Consider the following 12,454-nt stretch of genomic DNA (forward strand, 5'->3'; position numbering starts at 1 on the left):
TCTAAGGTCTGAGAATGAGTCTCTGCATCTCTTTCCATTGGCTGCTTGGTGGAGCCTCTCAGAGGACAGGTTCCTGTCTGCAAGCATAACAAAGTATCATTAATAGTGTCAGGGATCGGTTCTTGCCCATGTGATGGGTTTCAGTTTGGGAGAGTCATTGATTGGTCATTCCCTCAATCTCTGCTCTGTCTTTGTCTCTACACATCTTGTAGGCAGGACACACTTTGGGTCAAATGTTTTCTGGGTAGGTTGGTGTCCTTATGCCTCTACTGGGAGTCCTGCCTGGCTACAGGGAGTGGTCACCTCAGGCTCCATATTCCCCACTGCTAGGAGTCTCAGCTGGAGTCACCCCCCACCCATTGACCCTCTGGGGCCTTCCTTTATCTCAGGTCTCTGGCATGTCCTAGAGATTCCCTCACCACACACCACATACACCACCCATCTCTTTTCTGTCTCCCCTGTTCTCCCTACATATGATTTCCTTCCCCCACCCACACCCCTCCCCTCCGAATCTCCTTCCACTGACCTCTGATATCTGTTCTGATTCCCCTTCTGAGAAAAATTCAACCATCCTCCTTTGGGCCATTTTTGTTATTTGGCTTCTTTAGGGTCTGTTGATTATAACATGGTTATTCTGTATTTTATGGCTAATATCCACTTATAAGTGAGTACATACCATGCATGTCCTATTGGTACTGGGTTACCTCACTCAGAATGATATTTTCTAGTTCCATTCATTTGCCTATAAAATTCATGATGTCTTTATTTTTAATGGCTGAGTAGTATTCTATTGTGTAAATGTGTCAAATTTTCTTTATTCAGTCTTCAGTTGAAGGACATCTAGGTTGTTTCCAGATTCTGGCTGTTACAAACAAAGCCGCTATAAACATATATGATCAAGTGTCTTTATGGGACAGTAGAGCATCTTTTAGGTAAATGCCCAGGAGTGGCATAGCAGGGTCTTGAGGTAGAACTATCCCCAATCTTCTGGGAAACCACAAAATTGGTGTCCAAAGTAGTTTTATAAGTTTGCACTCCCACTAGCAATGGGGGAGTGTTCCCCTCGCTTGACATCTTTACTAGCATGTGCTATCACTTAAGTATTTGATCTTAGCTATTCTGATCAGTGTCAGGTGGAATTTTAGAGTTGTTTTGATTTGCATTTCTCTTAGTCAAGGATATTGAGCATTTCTTTAGGCGTTTCTCAGCCGTTAGAGATTCCTCTGTTGGGAATTCTTTCTTAAGCTCTGTGCCCCATTTTTAAATTGGGTTATTTGGGTTGTTGGTGTTTAACTTCTTGAGTTCTTTATAAATTTTGGATATTAGCCCTCTGTCAGATAAATGGTTGGTGAAGATTCTTTCCCAATCTGTAGGCTGGCATTTTATCTTATTGACAGTATCCTTTGCCTTATTGACAGAAGCTTTGCAGTTTCATGAGGTCCCATTTATCAATCGTTGATCTTAGAGCCTGAGCCATTGGTGTTCTGTTCAAGAAATTGTCTCTTGTACCAATGCATTCAAGGGTGTTTCCCACTTTCCCTTCCATGAGATTTAGTGTGTCTCATTTTATGTTGAGGTCCTTGATCCACTTGAATTTGGAAAACTCCAATCTCTTTTTGAGGGCAATTAGTGCTATAAACTTTTCTCTTGGTCCTGCTTTCATGGTGTCCCATAAGTTTGGGTATGTTGTGCCCTTATTTTCATTGAACTTTAGAAGGTCTTTAATTTCTTTTTTATTTCTTCCCTGACACAGTGATTATTAAGTAGAGAGATGTTCAGTTTCCATGAATGTGTAGGCTTTCTGTTGTTTCTGTTGTTGTGGAAATAGAGCTTTAATCCATGATGATCTGACAAGAGGCATGGGTTATTTCAATCTTCTTGTATCTGTTGAGGCTTGCTTTGTGACCAGTTATATGGTCAACTTTGGAGAAGTGCTGAAAAGAAGACATATTCTTTTCTGCTTGGAATTAAATGTTCTATAGATATCTGTTAGGTCCATTTGACTTATAACATCTCTAGTTTCATTATTTCTCTGTTTAGTTTCTGCTTGATGATCTCTTTATTGGTGAGAGTTGGGTGTTGAAGTCTTCCACTATTAATGTATGGAGTTCGATGTGTGATTTAAGCTCTAGTAATGTTTCTTTTATGAATGTGGGTGCTTGCATTTGGGGCATTGATGTTCAGAGTTGAGATGGGCTCTCTTGGTGGATTTTTCTTTTAATGAGTATGAAGTGTCCTTTCCTGTTACTTTTGATTGCTTTCAGTTGAAAGTCTATTTTATTGGATATCAGTATGGCAAGTCCAGCTTGTATCTTGGGTCTATCTGCTTGAAAAGTCTTTTTCTAGCCCTTTATACTGAGACAATAACTATTTTTGTTGCTGTGATGTGTTTCTTGCGTATAGCAGAACGATAGATTCTGTTTATGTATCTACTACTAGCCTTTGTCTCTTTACTGGGGAATTGAGTCTGTTGTTGCTGACAGGTATTGATGACTAATTATTGTTACTTCTGTTATTTTGATGTTGGTGGTTGGTGTGTGTGTGTGTATGTGTGTATGTGTGTGTGTATTTCTCTTCTATTCGTTTTAATGATATGAAATTATTTATTTCTTGTGTTTCTTGAGTGTAGTTAACCTCATTGAGTTGGAGTTTTCCTTCTACTATCCTCTAGGAATGGATTAGTGGGAAATTATTGTTTAAATTTTGTTATGTCATGGAATATCTTGATTTCTCCATCTATGGTGAGTGAAAGTTTTCCTGGGTATAGTCGTCTAGGCTGACATCTGTGGTCTCTAAGGGTCTGCAAGACATCTGTCCAGGCTCTTCTTGCTTTTAGAGTTTCAGATGAGAAATTGGATATAATTCTGATAGGTCTGCCTTTATATGTTATTTGGCCCTTTTCTCTTGCTGCTTTTAAAGTTGTTTCTTTGTTCTATATACTTAGTACTTTGATTATTATGTGGCAGAAGGATTTTCTTTTCTGGCCCAAACTGTTCAGTGTTCTGGAAGTTTCTTGTACCTTTATAGACATCTCTTTCTTTAGGTTAGTTAAATTTTTTTTCTGTTTTTGCTGAAAATGTTTTCTGGGCCTTTGAGCTGGGAATCTTCTCCTATTTCTATTATTCCTAGCTTTGGTCTTTTCATTGTGTCCCAGATTTTTTTTGGATGTTTTATGTCATGAACTTTTTAGATTTTGTATTTTATTTGACTAATGTATTGATTTCTTCTCTTGTATCTTCTACACCTGACATTCTCTCTTCCATCTCCTGCATTCTATTGGTGATGCTTACATCTGTAGTTCCTGTTCTCTTTCCTAGGTTTTCCTTCTCCAGGTCTGTCTCAGTTTGTGTTTTGTTTATTGCTTCCATTTCCCTTTTCAGGTCTTGGACAGTTTTATTTATATCCTTTACCTGTTTGACTGTATTATCCTGTATTTCTTTATATTTTTGCTTCTACCTGTTTGAATGTATTTTCTTGTATTTACTTAAGGGATTTAGTCATGTTCTCTTTAAAGGTCTCTATCATCTTTATAAGATTGGATTCAAGATTCTCTTCTTGTGCTTCAGTTTCATTAGTATATCCATGGTTTACTGTAACAGGGTAGCTGGGCTCAGGTGGTGCCATATTGCCCTAAGTTTTGTTGCTTGTGTTCTTCAATGTTGTCCTTCAGACATCTGGTTTTTCCTGGCATTGGCTGGATGGTCCTGAGGGCAGCAGTACTTCTTAGGAAGGTGAGAGGAGCCATGGGCAGACAATGGAGGACAGGGTACCAGACTCTGCTGGCTGTATCTCAGCCAGACCCTTCTCTAGAGGCAGGCTGTGTCCCAGTTGGACTCAACTGGATCGCAGGCAGATATGACTAGGTGGGGATTGGTAGAGTAGGGTTCCAAGTTGGTTAGTCTTAGGGCCCCCAAGTTTCCATGGGGAAGCAGGACACTCTTGGGGTCCCTCAAGGGCCCTCTAGACCCACCGCACTCAAATCACCTCTGTGATTTGAGGCTGTGTATCAGGTGGACCAACTGGAAAAGCAAGTGGGTCCAACTAGAATGGGATTGGTCGGGCAGGGTTCAAAGCTAGGTAGTTTTGCTGTTTCCTCAAGCTTTCCACAGAGAAGCAGGATGCTCTTGTGGTCCCACAGTGTTCCTCCAGAACAAAGAGAGAGCACAGAGCTAGACAATGGGGCTCAGGAAACCATGCACAACTCACTCCTGCCAGCTGTTCCTGAGATGGTGGGTGGATCCAATAATATTTCTTATTCAGGGCCGTTTAAAAAAAAGAAAACAGAAATGATAGAATGTACATTAAATTGTATAGATTACTTTTGATCAGCTCTCGAATTAGAGCACAGATAGTCACAGGTCGTGAAGTCACAGGTTAGAGCCTTCAGACCTAATGCAGTGTTGAGAAGCTTGACTTTGTTTCTGTTCCAACAAGGCTTAGCTTTCCCAGTGCTTCCTGTAAAGGAGGCAGCAGGCCCCTGTGGAGCATGGGGACAGAGCTTGCTTGTCACTGAGTCCTCCAAAGCAGCACTGGAGCTCATGGGTCACAGAAAACAATTTAATTCACAGAAGCAATAATTTAAATAAAGGCACAATGACCTGCACAAAGTAAGCAATCTCATAAATAGCCCGATTTTATAGCTAATAATATGCATGGGTCGCATTACTGGTTATTGGGTGCTTTGAGTTCTGGGGGAGGGGGAATAATAAAATGGCACTTAATGTATTTTTTTCTATTTTGGGACATCAATGGCATTTTAATAGCTACCATCCTTTTGGTTACACTGAAAAGTCACCCATATATCATTTCTGTTTATGAGGCTTTCCAGACATCTGTTTCTTGCATTAGGTAATTAGTTTAGAGCAAGTTATGGTGAGTGACATATATTGAGTTGACCATCTGCCTTCATAATCTAGTTCACTTCCAGGACAGGGCTGTCGTCCTCTGTCATCCCATCAATATTCTTGGCACAGGTCTGTTGCTCAAAGCTCTGCTCCACTCCCTGATATTTGTATCTTAACTCTTTCCAACAGGACTCCCAGTGCAGACCTACAGCTACCACAAGGGAGATTTCATTTAGAAAGATTTAGTAGATGCAATCAAATCTCTCTAAAGACAGCCCGAGCAAATGGTTACAAACGGACGTTTTTATATGTGCTGTAGTTTTCCTAAATCAACAAATCTTGTTTTACGTTATACATCACCGTAACCATGACACCTGGGAGTGCTGCTCTAAAACAATTCTGAAGTGCCAGGGCCAATAGCTGCCATTTCCTTTTGGGAAGAACAAGAGTTCTCAGGATAGTACAGTGACACTGACTTTTCAACCATCTTGAATTCTGTGTTATGTTCAAAACTGCCCCACTGGAACTGGGCAATGGCATTTCTGCCTCCTTGTTCCATGAGCTTTGCAAGAGTAGGTTTTCTAATTGTTTATAGAGGTTTAGTTTAATTAAAATAAACATGAAGGAAAGAAGAGGAAGAGTAGTGTTAACTCTTATTTTTTAGAAAACTTGAGCTATGAATTGCATTGTAACGTGTGAGTGTGTGTGTGTGTGTGTGTGTGTGTGTGTGTGTGTGTGTGTGTCTTAGTTTGGGTTTTATTGCTGTGAAGAGACACCATGGCCAAGGCAACTCTTAGAAAGAAAAACATTTAATTGGGACAGGTTTACATATTGGAGGAGCTGAGATTTCTACATCTTGATCCAAAGACAGCCGGGAGAAGACTGGGTCACACTAGACAGAACGTGAGCATAGGACACCTCAAAAGCCCATCTACATAGTGACACATTTCCTCCAACAAGGAAGCCACACCTTCTCCAATAAGACCATACCTCTTAATAGTGCCACCCCCTATGGCCAAGCATTCCAACACATTAATCTATGGGAATCATACCTATTCAAACCACCATAATGGTGTGCATGCATGTGTAAAATGTGTGCACATCTGGATGTGTGCATGCATGTGTGTGCATGTGTGCATGTGTATATGTGCACATGTGTATATTACATGCATGTGTATATGTATGTGCATGCATATATATTGTATATGTGTGCATGTATATGTGTGTATGTATACATATATGTATAAGTACATATGGATGCATACATGTGTATATGTGTATATGTGTGTAGCATGCATGTGTATGTGTGTGCATTTATATATACATACATAACTATATACATATATATGTACATAATATCCATGTATATAGACATGCAGTCATATACATATCCACACATATATATACATGTTTATGTGTGCATATGTGTGTGTACATATGACTATGTGCATGCAGGCATAATTGTGTATTTGTTTGCATGTGTATTTGTGTGTGCATCTGCATATATGAGCATGTGTACATGTGTGTTTATGATTTTGTGCAGCATGTACACATGTGATGAGTATGTGAATGCATGTATAAATGTGTGCATATGTATATGAGTGCATGTATGTCTATATACATGGATGTGTGCATACACATATATAGTTATGTATGAGTATATGTATATTAGTGTATGCATGTCTATATGCATGGATATGTATGTGTGTATTTGTTGCATGCATGTTTATGTGTATATGAGTATGCACATGCTTTTGTATATGATTGTATATGAGTGTATACATGCATGTATACATATGTGTATATCTGCATGTATGTGAATAGGTATTTGTATGAATTTGATTCCTAAAACTCTACTATAAAAGTCAAAAATAATCTATTAGTGGCACCATTACCATTCCAATTGTCATATTGCTGTTTCTATCTTACTAAGAATTATAAGTAAATAATTAATCACAATTTTTACTTGTCTGAATTTTCTATTTTTTACAATGACTTATTCTAAACCTATAGAGGAAAAACATGAACTTTAGTTAAATGCTGTAGGATTGGGAAAATATTATGGTTTTATCATCTGACTTTATCTCTTCTGGGTATCTGGGTCTACCACCCAGAGAAGCAAAATATGTTAAGAACTAGGAGTCACTTTGTGTCCTTTGCTTTGCTTCATGTTTGAGGTAACTGTACCAGCTATGGGTGTACTCCTTTGTCTCTTGTTACTAGGAGACAGCAACATTTAACTGGCAAATAGAAACAAAGAGAAAGCAAATTTAAAAAAGCATCCAATCTGCCACTATTTCTTAGCAGTAAGGCCTCATAATACTAAACCATATATATGCAAACATCACAGTAGCTGCTGAACAACAGCATAATGGAAGTGTCTTAATAATTAGACCCCTGTAAAAATAATGAGTGGACTGAGGAAATAAATCACTGAAAATTTTGTTTGCAAACATGCATGAAGACTAGAGTTTGTATTCCCAGAACCCATGTAAAAGTCAGGAAGGAATGGCAGCCATCTGCAATTCACACATTCAGGAAGCTACCAGGACAAGCTGGCTAGCAAGACTGGCTGGAACTAGCATATTGCTTGCAACCCTAACCAAGACCCTTGGGGTCATGCGTAAGAAGGTGCAGAGTTAATAACACAGACTCTGAGAGTCAGGCAAGTGGCAATAGCAGTCTATTGCAAGAACTGGGCAAGCCTTTATACCCTCCTTCTGGCCCCCATTGGTCCATGACTGCTTGCTCTATGTAGTTGGCACCATCTGATTGGTTCTGGTCACTTGCTGTGTCCTCATTTGTCAGGCAGGCTGTAGGGGTTGGTAGGAGCAGAAGCTACTGTTACACTTCCGTGGGCCACTGTGGGCTGGTCAGGGTTTGCTGACTCATTCCTCCTACACTAGTAGACTCTAGGTTCAGCAAGAGACTTTAACTAACTAAATAAAGTAAAGAGTAATTGAAGAAGCCATCTGATGTCAACTTTGAGCTTACACACGTACACAAGCACACATGTGAGTGGGCATGCATATACTTGTGTTCTCATTTACATGCACACACATGAACGCATGAAAATTAACTATGAGATATAGGTAAAATGCAGAATAGAAGAGTAAAATTTTGCCTATTAGGTTAGACCAGCCTGAATAGATAAATATACAAACTCAAAAACTACAGAATTACACACATGGAATGTTCACTTGCCTTTTGATGTTCTATTCAAATTATAGCCCTCCAGGAAACTTTTCTTGTTATTTCCAAAGCATACTACCCTTCACTGGATATATATATATATATATATATATATATATATATATATATATATATATATGTCTTTTACTGTCCTGTCCCATCTCTGAAGCACATAATTATGTACATCTGAAATTCATCCTATTATGTATGGAATGAAGATAACCCTTCATATGTCTGTGAGTTTCACACCTATGGCTTCAACAAACATTGCTTTGAAATTATGTTTTTAAGAGTTGCGTTTGTACTGAGCATATATAGCCTATTTTCTAATCATTATTTTCTACCCAACCCAGTATGACAACTACTTGCACAGCATTTACATAGTATTTGCTATTACACATGATCTAGAGATAATTTAAAATGTAAGGAAACGTGTATATAGGTTATATGCAAATACAGCACTTTGTGTAAGGGATCTGAGTATTCTCAGACCTGGACTCAATCCCAATCCCACACAGATACCAAGGGACAACTGTATTTCATGTGGCATTGTTCTCCCACCTTCTTTCTGTCCTGCATTCCCAAACCAACTCTCATTAAATCAGTGGAAGAATTTACAATTCATCAAGCTGGGAATAGCCTTCCAATCTGCCTATCTGGAGGGGAGGGAGCACATCTGTTGGTGTTTGTATTAGCTAAGAAGATAAACCATATTGCTTGTAGGATAGAGACCTGGGGAGACTGAAATTAATAACCTCAGGCTCTCTTAGGCTGAGAGAAGGGAGAAATTTTAAAGAGGTGACCACCATGAGAAGAGTCTGTGTTTATAGAACTGGATGCATCCGATGATTTGTCCTTCATCCTTCCAAATTTGTTTTAGTATCCTAAACCCACTCTCAGACAATTCGATGACATTGTATCTGTTCATATAGCTAAGAGCAAAACAGTCTTTGGATGTGTCACAGAAGGAATGCATGAAACTTACAGTTGAAGTCTCCACTTGCTTCTTCCCCCTTTTCACCACAGAATCCCACAGTCCCCAAACTCCAAGTGCGAAGACTGACAGCTCATAATTGAATTCTTCTGGAGAGAATATTCTTTGCTGGAGAGAGAAATCTAACCTAAGCTCACATTCCCGTCTTGAAAGTGGCTCACATCCAATCGCAGGCCAAGGATATAAAGGCTTAGACTGTGACCTGATTTCAGATGACAAAGAGTGACCACAGTATCAGAACAAGCAATGCAGTTGTTTGGGGTCTTAGTTGTGAATGCCTTGCCACTAGAGATCTCTTTCTGTCTACCCGTATTTCCTTTTGTTTCCCACAAAGATTAATCCAGATGTAGCTATCTCCTGGGGAACTTGATTTGTGACAGTTGATGTGTTATAAGTTGTCAAAAATCCTTCAAAATAAGATTTGAAGCTGGCTCAGCTATGATTCAGTGAATAACAATGGCCCTACCACTGAAGGCAGACACACCCCAGAATGACAGAAAATGTTCACCATTGGTGAACATGGACAGAGGCAGTCATAATGAGCATGTCTGGTGTATGAGGTGCTACAGATATGATGATGATGAGGAGGAGGAGCAGGAGAAGGAGGAGGAGGAGGAGGAGGAGGAGGAGGAGGAGGAGGAGGAGGAGGAGGAGGAGGAGAAGGAGAAGAAGAAGAAGAAGAAGAAGAAGAAGAAGAAGAAGAAGAAGAAGAAGAAGAAGAAGAAGAAGAAGAAGAAGAAGAAGAAGAAGAAGAAGAAGGTGGGTAAGTGACTTAATTAAAGACAACTGTGATCACCAAATCCTGCTTTGGAGCATATTGAGTGACAAATCTCCCACCACTAAGGGCAGACAAAGCCCTTTATTTTATTTATTAAAAAATAAGAATAGCGTGATTCACTGTAACTCAATGGTCCTGGCAGGTCTACTATGCCACTATTAAGGTCCTAAATAGAAAAGAATGGGAACTATGAAGCTTGAGATGGGGTTGTCTATGTTGATCAATTCAACAGTATTGAGTGCTCAGATTCTCCTGAATCTCCTGGAGAAGTAGCCCACTCTTTCCAGTAAGATGTTAATGAAATGAGGCTGGAGGGGTGGCTTCAGTGTTAAGAGTACTTGTTGCTCTTCCAGAAAACCTCAGTTCAGATCCTAGTACTCATGTCAGGCAGCTCCCAAGCACCAGGGGAGACAATGTCCTCTTTTAGCTTCTACAGACATGTACTGAAGTGGCATACATCCACACAGACACACACATATGGCCATGTTGGTAGATGACAAAGTAGAATGACTCTTCTCATGCAAGTCAATGGAGACTCTACTTAGGATCTATTCACATCTCCCCTCTGTCCACTGAAATGATAACTAGGTTTAAGTCACAGCAAAAAGTGACTTAAGTTTTTGACTTCCTATGGTATTTAAGGAAGAAAAGACCAAAGCAGCTGTAGAATCTAGATAAAGCCCAGAATACATGTGAGACTGACTTATTAGTGCTAGTATATGGGTGAAAGACGATGGCGGATATTGGAGTACTGACAGACATGAAAATAATATAAAGCTTAATGCTTAGCAAGACCCAGACAGTGATAACATTTCAGTTACCAAGAGGACTTGTGGGCGGGGTTAGAGAAAGCAATGGCTCATGGATCATATTAAGTCATGCAACACAAAATGAAAGGAAAAATTAAAAGCATTACATAAGTACACAATTGTAGGTATATCAGGTAATGCTGAAAATCCCACCAAAGTAGTTTAACCTAGAAGAGGATCCAGAAAGTACTCTATTAAACAGAATAAGAAGCATACTGCTCCAAGGGGCAGCATTATCCGTAGGCATCTTGGCTTTGGCCAACTTCTGCATATCATGGCTGACAATGGGCAGAACAGCAACTAAGAGAAGCTGAACCTTAGAAAGCTATGGAAGTGCTTAAAAGAGTGAGGCATCCCTAAAGGGAACAGACAACAGTAGAGACTGTGGTGCATCCTACAAAAAATTCCACTTAAAAGGTCCTCTGAGGAAAAGGATACCACTGTAATCTCACATGAGCGGTTCCCAAGATATATATGAGGCAAGGAGGGTTCATGCAGGAGCCAAGTGGGCTCTGAATTGTGACATCTAGACACTTCTTTTTACCCCAGCTGCTAAGAATAGTAGCAACAGACCGTGCCTCTATAGGGATTGTGTTCCACTGAAGAAAGTCATTTACTCACAAGCATGATTCCCTTCAGGGAAGTCCCAACAACTGATCCACCAGGAGCCATGAAAGCCACCTCCCTCACCATATTCAAACCCAGACACAGCTTTACTGGGCCCACATTTCTCCTTAGCATCACCCAAGGCCTTGGTGATTGCTTCAAAGCCTGACTTCCCCTCTTATGCACTGTTTCTCCCCCACTTTTCATGGGTTTTCACACTAAGAGTGCCCCAATAAAGTTCATGAATGCACAGCTCCTTCCCATGGAACCTGAACTGCAACTCTTCCTCTCATCACATGCTACATCAGACATTTGTAAATGCATGTGATTGACTTGCTATAGAAGAAAGGTCTAGATTATAAAGGCCATCCTCTTCCCTGTGCTCATCCATCCCTTCAAAGCTACTGTGGTCGAGGGAAGGCCTTATGGGTGTGGCATTTTAAAGGTACCCTTGATTTTGGAAGGAAGCATAATATTTAAACTGCTGCTCCATCAAGAACCCAGATTCATATGATTCTATGATGTATCTTTCTCTATATCCCTGATTCAACTCATTGGATGAATGAAGAATGGAGAAGCAGTAATATGTCAGAAAGCTTGATAGCAGCTAAGTAAAATATGAAAAACTAGTTCAGCTAGTTCAACTTGTTCAGAAGAACTGAGCAACTAATATATATATATATATATATATATATATATATATATATATACACACACACACACACACACACACACACACATATATATGTCTAACTATTAAAAGTGTACTAGTTTAGTTCTGTTTCCATGAAATAACACTAACCAAACAGCAATGTGGGGAGGAAATGGTTTATTTCTCCTTATAAGTTATAGTCCATCATAGAGGGAAGTGGGGGCAGAAACTAGGACAAGAACTGAAGTAGAGGCCATGGAGAAAGGTTGCTTACTTGTTCACTTTCTATAGTTCTCTCAACTCGCTTTTGTATACAACCCAGGACTACCTACCCAGGGGTAGCAGCAGCCATGGTTTTGATAGGCACTCCCACATCAATCAGTAATCAATAAAATGTTTCAAAGACATGCCTAGAAGCCAATCTGATAGAGGCAATTCTTCAATTAAAGTTTCCCCTTCCAAGGTGGCTCTAGTTTGTGTCAAGTTGATAAAAAAAAAAAAAAACTAACAACCACAATTAATCACATTTTCTTTCTTCTTGAGACACTCAAAACAGGGTTTGTGGCCAACTTCTGGCTT

Source organism: Arvicanthis niloticus, chromosome 3, assembly GCF_011762505.2.
Source record: "Arvicanthis niloticus isolate mArvNil1 chromosome 3, mArvNil1.pat.X, whole genome shotgun sequence".
Classification (NCBI taxonomy): Eukaryota; Metazoa; Chordata; class Mammalia; order Rodentia; family Muridae; genus Arvicanthis; species Arvicanthis niloticus.